This window comes from Triticum dicoccoides, chromosome 7A, assembly GCF_002162155.2.
Source record: "Triticum dicoccoides isolate Atlit2015 ecotype Zavitan chromosome 7A, WEW_v2.0, whole genome shotgun sequence".
NCBI lineage: Eukaryota > Viridiplantae > Streptophyta > Magnoliopsida > Poales > Poaceae > Triticum > Triticum dicoccoides.
Window position 1 is genome coordinate 386039253 of NC_041392.1, and position 13796 is coordinate 386053048.

Genomic DNA, 13796 nt, shown 5'->3' on the forward strand with positions numbered 1-13796 from the left:
ACCTTATTTTTGGGCCAGGCCCATGTAATTTCAAAATACTTGATTATAGACAGTTTTTAGAGTCCGTATGTGTGGGGAAAGAAGAGTTAGGGTTGGTTTTGGACCCCCTCCTCCAAGGGTCACGAAATTCCCCCCTCTCTCCTCCATATATATAGTCCTTAGGGCATCGTTTAGACTTTGGGTTTTGTTTAGATTAAAAGTTCGCCATAGCTACAACTTCGCGTACTTCGTTTGTGTTCAACGACCAGACCAAGACGTCACAGGACCCCACCTAGATCAATAAAGTTTTCCTCTCATATTCACAATATCCAGATTGCAATCTTAGTTTCTTGCTTGTTCTTCGTTTACCTGCAGGAAGCAGACCTTCGTGCTTAGGTTGATCATGCTCCGGCGTGGTCAATAACCTCTCGGAGTTGGTTTAGCGATTGGTAAGGCACGACGTCCTCGCACGTTCATAGTCGGATCATCAAAGTCGACTTCCTCCAAAACGATAGCCATCATCTCATCGAAAGACGGGACACCTTTGCCTCTATCAACTGGTATCAGATTTCTAGGTTGCTCGATGAGATTTTACAGTTTTTCGTAGTTTAGATCGAGTCTGTTCTTCATACCTATAGTCCACGAAAAAGCCAAAATAAATTTGGGTTAGTTCATCATATCCGAACCAGTCCGAGCCTTTGCATAGTCGTGTCTAGTTGCTGGTCTTAGAGTCTAGTCTTTTAGAGTTTCGAGTTCTGGTCATAAGTTTTCACGCCACCGCCATACCATCATAATCGCCCCTGCCATCTACCACCACCGCTTATCCGCCACCGATCCGTCTCCATATACCATCACCATCTGTGTCCATATACCACCACCTATCCGTATCCATATACCACCACCACTCTGTATCCATACACTACACCACAACATCGATGCAAGGACAGAAAAACTGCCGGGAATGATTTTCTGGTCACAAGTCACATACAAGGGCAGTCAAACTGTCGGGAATGATTTTCTCCCGACAGATAGAACTGCCACAAGAACGGCTGCTGGGGATTACAATTCCCGGCAGATGGAGATGTGCCCGGCAAACATTTTCTGCCAGCAATCAACAACTTTCCTGGCAGATGATCTGCCAGTGGTGCCAAGTAACCCAATTAATAAGGCTATTTATACTATAGTATTGCATTCACTTCACATTTACATACACACTGACGAATCACATGATGTTGCATCCATTCAAATAAAGCAAGAGGATTCTGCAGATGCACTTCACATATATATTATAAAATCTCATCATCAAACATTTTACAATGTATACAATTAATTGAGTACACCCGAAGACTTCCTCATAATTTAGCATTCGCAGTTCCTAGACATCCGAGCAGTACAAAATGTAACAAACACAAAGAGTAAAGCTTGTCAGGTCTTCTGTGTGAGCTCAACACATATGGTTACAGCAAGGTGTCTTAACCAGTCTTGCAGGAACATTTTCAACCTAGACAGGAAGTGACCAAATAACAAGTACATGTATTAGAAAACATAATCTCCATTACATTTATTACGATACTCAAAGAATTTACAGAGGGCTCCACCTCCATTTTTTATAAGAAAAACATCTACATAATCAAGAGATTTTCTCAACAAATTTCCTTTCAAGGCATCAAATGAACATTCGATTTAATAAGAAACTAACAAATGTCAATAGTTTCAAGTTTGGGCGCACGAATTAAGCACATCAAGTTACACTTCCTGGAAAGCATGACAACAGTTTCAGGTCTGGACAGATAATGAAACCCATATGGCATGGTGTGATTACCTTTGGTATTAAGTTTACTTTCCAGAAAGTGAAGAATCACCAAATTTGTCTGTACATAGGACAAAATAGGGACAACGTTCAAGAAAAAGGAAGTGACATCCACAACCTATATGAATTTTTTACATCACAGGATCTTATCTTTTTGTATAAGCACACAAAGGCAAGTAGGCTTAACTCAAAAGAACATACAGAACTTTTTCAGAAGCATATATAATGATATTCAGGTGTGATCCTCTGAGAGGAAATACAAGAACATTTTCGAATAATGCTACTATATATAGAGGGAAAAAAGACATGTAGGATATAAATGAACCGTGCAAAATACCTCTTTCACCAATCATATCACAAATTAGTACCCTGATTCTTGAAGAACACCAACCAACATGCAAATTAGATTTCAAGTAAAGATGAACCTGTAACCATTGCAATGAAAGATATAGAAAATTAATCAAGACATTCGAAGTTTACTATATACAACTCTACTTCAAATTAGAACTTTACTTTTCAAATAATATTACATGTGTGTACTGAAGTGTAGTATCTTGAACCTTCAACCTTACAACACTATAAGTGCTCATACAAGAAGAATTAAGAGCGGCATGAACCAAAATGAGTAGAATATCAACACATACATTTTAACTAGTACAGAATGAGCAAATATCTCAATTCCCTTCCATGCACAAGACTTCAAGTTGTAGTGAACTCGGTTCATAAAGCTTTTTATAGAAATATACATGGGATGGGATCAGATAATATCAAGAAATAACTATTCCAAAGCAAGTAGTCAGATATACTAGAACACCTATTTCTACTAGCATAATTTTCAACTTTCAGTGTGAATCTACAGCAAGACCAACAACTTTTTACACACGGAAATATGTACTGGACTATGCATAGGAATACATGAGAAGGCAACTCCTATGATCTTCATAAATGGTTCTATGGCAGGCAGACCAACAACTCTGTTTCAATTACTGCCCAATAAAAAAAGACTAAGCTTCAGAATACACAGGGCATGCAAAAGCCAGTTCTAGTACATGTAAAAGCTTCCGGTAACTGTATGCATACAAAGGCAAAGCACATTCAGGACATGCATACACAGGGCAAGCAAAACCTCAGTTTGTATGTTTACTGTAGTTTCATTTGCATGAAGCATATAAGAAATGAAATGCTAAGTAAGATCATCGCACATGCAATAATTGAAGTGAAATATATTCATCGCACATGCTTTACAATTCATGCTTTTTAAGGAAGGTATTTCTTAGTCAGAGATCTCCTGTTAAGAAATTGGTCATGTCCAACATTGTAATGCTTACCAGATCATCAATATGCAAACAACATACAATATATCATATCAGCTCCGAATTTTGGACACTGCTTGGGGCCAAGGACATAGATGAGGCACTACCTGGGGGGAGATGGCGTAGTCGACGCTGCTTGGTGGAGAGGACAAAGAAGATCCACGCTGCTCATTGGACAAACAAACTGAAAAGTTTATTTCAGTGAAAGCACCAAGTGAAAATTAGAGAACTGTTTGTCAGGATTACATATAGAACAAAAGAGCACAATACTCAGCTAGCCTCATGACCCATTTTTCCAAAAAAAATCCTACCTAGGAGCATAGCTCCAATTTCCATTACTAAAAACTAATAGAACACAACCACATGTCTCAGGTTAGTCCCCCTTTAGGGGTACCCTCTAAACATCAGAAACTAAGCCACAGAGACCAGCACTACCACCAAACCTGTATGTAGAAAATAAACAACGAGCATCCAAAATGTTATAATTATCAGCAACAAAACAACAGTCTTATTGTAGAGCAAAATTATTGCACCTGTATATTCCAAAATGTAACTAAACTACAGGGGAAAAGTAAAACAGCATGACTAGAATTTTGCACATTATATATTGCATCCAAGCTAATATGACACATTTTGACATAGCCCTACAGATGAAAGTACAATTTTTTTGGCGAACTGGCCCAATCCGGCCCTGCTTTTTTATTAATTCAAGATACAAGAATCTTGGAATACCAGTTTTTGCAAATCCATAAGCAAAAGATAAACCATACGGCTAAGTACAAAGTACTCCCCAACAAGTAAATGTACAGATAGACTGCCAATAGATAGAAGAAACCATCAGCTCCTCATATATTCACTGCAAGCATGAACGTAACAATTTGGTGGAGGACTGGTTCTTAGGGGAGGCTCCTAGAGGAGGAGGTGCTGCTGACGGGAGGAGCTCCTGGATGAGTCGGTGCTGCTTGAGGAAGCGAGCAAGTAGACGATGGCGGGGGAGCTGGTCGTGGTGCTGCCCGGAGAGAAAGTTTCGGGAGGCAGCATTGAGGCGCGGCGGAGGTTGTCTGGGAGCGGCGACTTGGGTCGGGGAAGGAAGCCGACGCTTGATGTGGCAGAGGTTAAGGAGGAAGCGGCGAAGGGTGCTCGCCGGTGGATGAGGAGGTTGCTAGGGCACTCCGGTCAGGTGGCTGGGCGGCGGCGGCGCCGGGGAAGAGGAAGGGGGCCTCGGGGTGAGATTCGATTTGCTTAGGGTTCGATTTGGGGAGCAATTTGGAAGGGTCAAGACGAGCAGTAGTGGGGATTCTTCTTTTTTTGTTCAGCGTGCCAATATTTTCCATCGCCCGTGGGCCGTTTAGGCCCAATATGTTCTACTTTTTGGCTCGCACCACGTACCGGCAGTTTATGGGCCAGAACTTAGTTCTCCCAGCAGAAAACATGTCATTAATCATTCGCGGCAGTCCGTATGCCCCAGTACCTTAACTTCTCCCAGCAGTTTCTCTGCCCATACCTACTTGTGCTGGCAGAAATGTAATCCCCGGCAGATTTTTTGCCCTTGATAAGGTATTTCTTCCGGCAGTTAACTGCCCCTAATTAAGTGTTGTGGTGTAGTGATATACCACCACCGCTGCCATATCCTACCATTATATATCCACCACCAATCTGAGTTTCTTTCATATTAGGTTTGTTTTCGAGATCCGTCTAATTTCTGATTCATGTTTCCTTACCTGAGTAGGTTTCGAAAAAAGAAGTCTGGAGACCCCCGGGCAGTTTTTAGGCCAAAATTTTCGCAGGCAAAAATAATTTTCCCTATCCTATTTTTAGGCTTTTCCGAGTCTTTTGAGCCAGGTGCCATCATAGTGATTTTTTGTCGCACTTTTTCATCGTCCCTGCCCTGATTTCTGAAAAGAGTCAAAAAAATTTCATGCCCATCATGTCAGTTTGACCTGGGAAGAGTTTTGAGACACTCGCCATTATAGTGATTTTTCGCAAAAAAAAGAGGAGCGCAAAAGAAAAGAGGAGTGCCAAAAAAACAAAGCGAAAAAAATTCCAGAGTGTGCATTTCCCTTGTTTACGTGCAGCGCCGTGATTTTGTTAGTGTTCTAGGTTCGCGTCTCTAGCACAGTCTAGCCTAGGACCAGCACAGTACCGTCGTTGAGCGGTTATTCAACTTTGCATCTCTGAATTGGTTATTGCTAATCTTTTTGCTATCATATTATAAGCCTTCCTAGCTCCACATAAATCTACGTCGCGCGTTTGACTCTCCCTGATAATCGCTCTATCCAAACTTTGAGAGTTTTGACTACATCGGTTGCCGATCACCGCCTGCTGCTGGGTAAGAACTGGTAAGAATTTGAGATTTGCTTGACGGATTTGTGACACCCACCACCACCACTTGTTCGTAGTCTGTAGGATCATATTTTTGTGTGTTCTATTGCTGCTAACCATGGCAGGATCACAAGTCGACGAGATTGACTGGGAGAACTTGACGAACAAGGAGCTTCATGATAAGTTTCAGCAAATAATGAGTGGACATGTGCAAGATGTGATAAACAGATTTGAAGACGCCATGGAGAAGATAGATGGCATGGAGAAGACGTTCGAAACAAGATCGATAACAAGTTTACTGAATTGCTTTCGCATTTTCCACCACCACCGCCGGCTGCACCTGTCGCACCTCTACCACAACAACAACAACGTCGCCTTCCAAATCAAGTGGGACGAGCATAGCGCATTCCCATTGAGCTTGGGCAAAATTCTGGTGCCGCTGTTGATGCTTCTGTAGCTCCTGCTGCTACTACAGAGGTGGAGGACCATTACGAGGATGAGGTTGATCAAAATCAAAACTACGTGCAACCACTAGCACCACCACCACCAGGTCATCCTCAGGTATATCATCGCAATGGTAGGGCTGCACCACCACCTGAGGTACGAGATCATGACCTTTTTCCTAAACTGAAATTGAATATTCCACCATTTGAGGGTAGATATGTTCCTGATATATATCTTACTTGGGAGTTAGAAACTGAACAACATTTTACATGTTTACAATATCCCGAGGAGAGACGTGTTCCTGCTGTTGTTTGTGCTTTCACTAGTTTTGCATGTGTTTGGTGGTCTGAACATTGTAGATTATATCCTATTCCAACTACTTGGGCTGCTTTGAAAACTGCAATGCATACTCATTGGGTTCCACCATATTATCAACGTGAATTACTTCAAAAATTGCAACGCTTAAGACAAGGAAAAAAATATGTAGAAGAATATTATCAGGAATTACAAACCAGCATGATTAGATGTGGTATTGTTGAGGAGAATGAAGCTATGTTTGCACATTTTATGGGTGGATTAAATAGGGAGATTCATACCATTCTAGAGTATAAGGAGTATAATAATATCACTCGTTTATTCCATCTTGCTTGTAAAGCTGAACGTGAAGTGCAGGATCGACAGGCATTGACGCGGACTAACTTTTCTGCAGGTCGACCTTCATCATGGACACCGCATGCATCCTCTACTTCCACACATTCTAATGCACCGACACCTCCATCAGCTGTTACCTCCAGCCGTGATACAAGGAAGCAGGCACAACCACCATTATCTGCCAAGAGCACACTATGGGGCCTGCACAGCGTTCTTCTTCTTCCATGGCATCAACAGGGCACACAAGTGATATTATTTGTCGTCGTTGTAACAGAAGAGGAAATTTGGCGAGAGAATGCAAATATCAGTGTGTGATGATTGCTACTAAGGATGGTGGGTATGAGTCCGCTAGTGACTATGATGAGGAGACTTTGGCTCTTATTACATGTGAAGAACACGGTGAAGATGATTCTGATCATAAGACACAATACATGGCTCCTGAAGATGCTGACATGTATGAATGTTCAGTTGCTCAACGTGTTTTGAGTGTGCAGGTCACACAAGCTGAGCAAAATTAGAGGCATAATTTGTTCCATACAAAGGGAGTTGTGAAGGAACGTTTTGTTCGCGTCATCATAGATGGAGGGAGTTGCAACAACTTGGCTAGCATGGAGATGGTGGAGAAGCTATCTCTGACCACAAGACCACATCCACGTCCTTACTACATCCACTGGTTCAATAACAGCGGCAATGTTAAGGTAACACGTACTATTCGTGTGCATTTTAGTATCTCTCCGTATGCTGATTATGTTGATTGTGATGTGGTACCCATGCAAGCATGTTCCTTATTATTTGGTAGACCATGGCAATTTGATAAAAATTCTGTACACCATGGTAGAAGTAATCAGTATACTCTTGTTCATAAGGATAGCCATATTACTTTGCTTCCTATGACTCCTGAATCCATTTTGAAAGATGACATTAATAGAGCTAATAAAGCAAAACAGGAGGAAAATAAGAGTGAAAATTAGATCATGGAAAAAAAATTGAGCAACAAATGAAACCTAATAATAAAAAACCATCTAGTGTTGCTTCTAAAATTAAATTGAAAAGTGCATGTTTACTTGCCACAAAATCTGATATTGATGAGCTAGATTTCAGCAAATCTGCTTGCTATGCTTTTGTGTGCAAAGAAGCATTATTTTCATTCGAGGACGTGCCTTCCTCTTTGCCCCCTACTGTCACTAACATTTTGCAGGAGTTCGCTGACGTATTCCCACAAGACGTGTCACTGGGATTACCATCTATTCGAGGGATTGAGCATCAAATTGACTTAATTCCCGGTGCATCGCTACCCAACCGTGCACCATACCGTACCAATCAAGAGGAGACGAAGGAGATTATGCGTCAAGTATAGGAGCTGCTCGACAAATGTTACATACGCGAATCTCTTAGTCGTTGTGTTGTTCCTATTATACTAGTGCCTAAAAAGGATGGTACATCGCGCATGTGTGTTGATTGTAGAGGCATTAATAATATTACTATTCGTTATCGTCATCCTATTCTTAGGCTAGATGATATGCTTGATGAATTGAGTGGCTCTATGATTTTCTCCAAAGTTGATTTGTTTAGTGGATACCTTCAAATTCGTGTGAAATTGGGAGATGAATGGAAAACAACATTTAAAACTAAGTTTTGTTTATATGAGTGGTTAGTCATTCCTTTTGGGTTAACTAATGCACCTAGTACTTTCATGAGACTAATGAACGAAGTCTTACGTGGTTTCACTAGACGATTTGTGGTAGTCTATGTTGATGATATACTAATTTATAGCAGATATTTGGAGGTACATTTGTAACATTTACGTGTTGTTTTTATTGCTCTACGTGATGCACATTTGTTTGGTAACCTTGGGAAGTGCACCTTCTACACCGACCGAGTATCTTTTCTTGGCTATGTTGTTACTCCACAGGGAATTGAAGTTGATAAAGCCAAGATTGAAGCTATTGAGAGTTGGCCACAGCCCAAAACGGTCACACAAGTGAGGAGTTTCCTTGGTCTCGCTGGATTCTATAGGCGTTTTGTGAGAGATTTCAGCACCATTGCTGCACCTCTCAATGAACTTACAAAGAAGGATGCGCCTTTTGTTTTGGGTACCGCATAGGAAGAAGCCTTCACGGTATTGAAAGATAGGTTGACACATGCTCCTTTACTCTAACTTCCTGATTTTAATAAGACTTTTGAGCTTGAATGTGATGCTAGTGAAATTGGATTAGGAGGTGTGTTATTACAAGATGGCTAACCTGTTGCATATTTTTCTGAAAAATTGAGTGGGCCTAGTCTGAATTATTCTACTTATGATAAAAAATTATATGCTCTTGTTCAGACTTTAGAAACATGGAAACATTATTTATGGCCCAAAGAATTTGTTATACATTCCAATCGTGAATCTTTGAAACATATTAAAAGTCAAGCTAAACTGAATCGTAGACATGCTAAATGGGTTGAATTCATTGAGAATTTCCCTTATGTCATTAAGCACAAGAAGGGTAAAGAAAATGTTATTGCTGATGCATTGTCTCGTCGCTATACTATGCTTTCACAACTTGACTTCGAAATATTTGATTTGGATACCATCAAAGATCAATATGTGCATGATGCTGATTTTAAAGATGTAATGCAGAATTGTAAAGAAGGAAGAACGTGGAACAAGTTCATCATTAATGATGGATTTGTGTTTCGTGCTAACAAGCTATGCATTCCAACTAGCTCCGTTCGTCTTATGTTGTTGCAGGAGGCGCATGGAGGAGGATTAATGGGACACTTTGGCATGCAGAAGAGAGAGGATATACTTGCTACACATTTCTTTTGGCCAAAGATGAGACGCGATGTTGAGCGTTTTGTTGCTCGCTGCACTACATGTCAAAAAACTAAGTCACGACTAAATCCTCATGGTTTATATATGACTTTGCCTGTACCTAGTGTTCCTTGGGAGGATATATCTATGGACTTTGTTTTAGGTTTACCTCGAACAAAGAAGGGGAGGGATAGCATATTTGTTGTTGTGGATAGGTTCTCTAAAATGGCACACTTTATACCATGTCATAAAAGCGATGATGCTGTTAATGTTGCTGATTTGTTCTTTCGTGAAATTATTCGCTTGCATGGTGTGCCAAATACTATTGTTTCAGATCATGATACTAAATTTCTTAGCCACTTTTGGAGATGTTTATGGGCTAAGTTGGGGATTAAACTGCTTTTTAGTACTACTTGTCACCCCCAAACTGATGGACAAACTGAAGTAGTCAATAGAACATTGTCTACTATGCTTAGGGCTGTTTTGAAGAATAATAAGAAAATGTGGGAAGAATGCTTGCCTCACATTGAATTTGCTTATAACCGTTCATTGCATTCTACTACTAAGATGTCCCCTTTTGAAATTGTGTATGGTTTCCTACCTCGTGCACCTATTGATTTATTGCCTCTTCCATCTTCGGAGAAGGTTAATTTTGATGCTAAAGAACGTGCTGAATTGATTTTTAAAATGCATGAGTTAACTAAGGAAAACATTAACCGTATGAATGCTAAATATAAACTTGCTGGAGATAAGGGTAGAAAACATGTTGTGTTTGCACCTAGAGATCTTATTTGGTTACATTTGCGTAAGGATAGATTTCCTAATTTGCGCAAATCAAAGCTAAACCCATGTGCTAATGGTCCTTTTAAAGTGCTAGATAAAATAAATGATAATCCATATAAACTTGAGCTGCCTGCGGATTTTGGGGTTAGTCCCACTTTTAACATTGCATATTTGAAGCCTTATTTGGCTGAGGAAGATGAACTTCCGTCGAGGACGACTTCATTTCAAGAAGGGGAGGATGATGAGGACATCAATACCATTTTTACACCCACATCCCCTGCTGCTATACACACTGGACCAATTACTAGAGCTCGCGCACGCCAATTGAATTATCAGGTACTTTCGTTTCTTGGTAACAATTCTAATGTTCATGAGAATATGATGCTGCCTAAATTGGATACATTTGTTTTGCTTACAAAAGAAGGGCCTAGCTTGGACAAGAAAGATGAACCTTGGAGCAAGTTCAAGCATGGAGATGATGGCATACACAAGGGGAACAGGAACAGAGTTACAAGTGATGATTCCAGGACTTTGAAGCCACCATAATGAGTGCATGAAGCCTTGGACGAAATATACAAGATGCAACTTCATAAAGTTCGTCCAAAGGCTATTCTAGGTGCTGCGTCACCTTATTTTTGGGCCAGGCCCATGTAATTTCGAAATACTTGATTATAGACAGTTTTTAGAGTTTGTATGTGTGCCGAAACAAGAGTTAGGGTTGGTTTCAGACCCCTCCTCCAAGGGCCACAAAATTCCCCCTCTCTCCTCCATATATACAGCCCGTAGGGCATCGTTTAGACTTTGGTTTTGTTCAGATTAAAAGTTCGCCATAGCTACAACTTCGCGTACTTCGTTTGTGTTCAACGACCAGACTAAGACGTCACAGAACCCCACCTTGATCAATAAAGTTTTCCTCTTATATTCGCAATCTTAGTTTCTTGCTTGGTCAAGTTGATCGTGTTCCGGCATGGTCAATAACCTCTCGGAGTTGGTTTAGTGATTGCTAAGGCGCTACGTCCTCGCACGTTTGTAGTCGGATCGTCAAAGTCGACTTCCTCCAAAACGATAGCCACCATCTCATCGAAAGACGGGACACCTTTGCCTCTATCACCTTGATGCTGGAGATATTGTTTCCACGTATATATTGACCGATGCCAGGAATGCCCTTTGGTTCTTGGCTGTCACACACGTAAGTTACAGCATGCCACACAACGAAAACAAGGAGTATAAGGATTGTAGACGCTAATTTTTATTGAATTTACGAAGAAATAGGAATTCCCGGATCAAAAGTCATGTGCACAAAGCTACGTTTGTCCTTGCTAGTGGGACTACTATCTTCAATCAATGTAATCTCTCGAATTTCCTTGAAAAGGAAGGGCCAATGGGTTCAGAAAATTGTTCGAAAAGGAGCGGCGAATGAAATTATCTGACTTTCAGGGCCAAAAAGTCCTCCTTAAGGCCGAATTTGAAGGCACCCCGGGCCTCCTGGTGCAAGCGGCGAGTATTTTCTGGATTCGCACAATCGCCACGAGCATTTTGAGTACTTGTGAGTCCAAAACGGACTCCGAATGACAAAGTTATGACCGTTTTAGTGAACACCGGTCCATTATATGGCACTCCTTGAAAGAATTTCACTTTTCCGTGACGCTTTTCGCTGAACCGCCCCGAAATTTTGTGTCCTTGATGCTGGAGATATTGTTTCCACGTATATATTGACCGATATGAAGAATGCCCTTTGGTTCTTGACTGTCACACATGTAAGTTACAACATGCCACACGGAGAAAACAAGGAGTTATAAGGCTTGTAGCCGCAGGATTATCTTGAATTTACGAAGAAATAGGAATTCCCGGATCATAAATCATGTGCACAAAGCTACGTTTGTCCTTGCCAGGGGGACTAATGTCTACAATCAACGTAATCTCTTGAATTTCCTTCAGAAGGAAGGGCCAATGGATTCAGAAACATATCCGAAAAGGAGCGGCGAATGATGTTATTTGACATTCAGGGCCAAAAAGTCATCCTTAAGGCCGAATTTGAAGGCACCTCGGGCCTCCTGGTGCAAGCGAGGAGAATTTTCTGGATTTGCATGTTCACCGCAAGCATTTTGAGTATTTGTGGGTCCGAAACGGACTCCGAATGACAAAGTTATGACCGTTTTAGTGAACACCGGTCCATTATATGGCACTCCTTGAAAGAATTTCACTTTCCCGTGACGCTTTTCGCGAAACCTCCCCAAAATTGTGTGTCCTCGATGCTGGAGATATTGTTTCCACGTATATATTGACCGATGCCAGGAATACCCTTTGGTTCTTTGTTGTCACACACGTAAGTTACAACATGCCACACGGTGAAAACAAGGAGTATAAGGCTTGTAGCCACTAGATTTTCTTGAATTTACGAAGAAATAGGAATTTCTGGATCATAAATCATGTGCACAAAGCTACGTTTGTCCTTGTTAGGGGGACTAATTTCAATAATCAACATAATCTCTCGAATTTCCTTCAAAAGGAAGGGCCAATGGGTTCAGAAACTTGTCTGGAAAGAAGCGGTGAATGATGTTATTTGAATTTCAGGGCCAAAAAGTCCTCCTTAAGGCTAAATTTGAAGGCACCCTAGGCTTCCTGGCACAAGCGGGGAGTATTTTCTGGATTTTCACGCTCGCCACGAGCATTTTGAGTACTTGTGGGTTAAAACGGACTCCAAATGACAAAGTTATGACCGTTTTAGTGAACACCGGTCCATTATATGGCAGTCCTCGAAAGAATTTTACTTTCCTGTGACGCTTTTTGCCGAACCGCCCTGAATTTTTGTGTCCTCGATGTTGGAGATATTGTTTCCACGTATATATTGACCGATGCCAGGAATTCCCTTTGGTTCTTTGCTGTCACAGACGTAAGTTACAGCATGCCACACGGCGAAACACGAGGAGTATAAGGCTTGTAGCCGCTGGATTTTGTTGAATTTACAGAGAAATAGAAATTCCCGGATCATAAATCATGTGCACAAAGCTACATTTGTCCTTGCCAGGGGGACTAATGTCTACCATCAAACTAATCTCTCGAATTTCCTTCAAAAGAAAGGGCCAATGGGTTCAGAAACTTGTCCGAAAAGGAGCGGCGAATGATGTTATTTGACTTTCAGGGCCAAAAAGGTCACCCTAAGGCCGAATTTGATGGCACCCTGGGCCTCCTAGTGGAAGCGGGGAGAATTTTCTGGATTCGCACGCTCTCCGCGAGCATTTGGAGTACTTGTGGGTCCGAAACGGACTCCGAATGACAAAGTTATGCCCGTTTTAGTGAACACCGGTCCATTATATGGCAGTGCTTGAAAGAATTTCACTTTCCCGTGATGCTTTTCGCCGAACCGCCATGAAATTTTGTGTCCTCGATGCTGGAGATATTGTTTCCACATATATATTGACTGATGCCAGGAATGCCCTTTCATTCTTGGTTGTCACACACGTAAGTTACATCATGCCACACGGCGAAAACAAGGAGTATATGATGCGGAGCATCCCATGTTCATCCCGATGTACACTCCTACTACTCTCCAAGCCCCAAGGATACATAATATGAGACCTCGGCTATACACCATTGGACACAAGGTCAACTCGCTCCTCTTCAAACCATCACTTTTCATACGTGAGACATGTCTACTACCTCAAATATATGTGCTATGCATGACCAGGAACAAAGA

General features: G+C 41.4%; 1 long non-coding RNA gene across 2 annotated transcripts; it reads right to left on the bottom strand.

Moving 5' to 3' along the window:
• Nucleotides 1-1239: 1239 nt before the first annotated feature.
• Nucleotides 1240-4387, bottom strand: LOC119331298. Of its 2 annotated transcripts, none has more exons than XR_005160442.1 (2): nucleotides 3210-4387; nucleotides 1240-2214 (listed from the first exon to the last, which is right to left on the bottom strand). It is a non-coding gene; the product is annotated as an uncharacterized LOC119331298 (long non-coding RNA). The 2 variants fall into 2 exon arrangements; XR_005160441.1 differs by having other exon boundaries at nucleotides 2320-4387.
• Between the last annotated feature and the right edge of the window lie 9409 nt (nucleotides 4388-13796).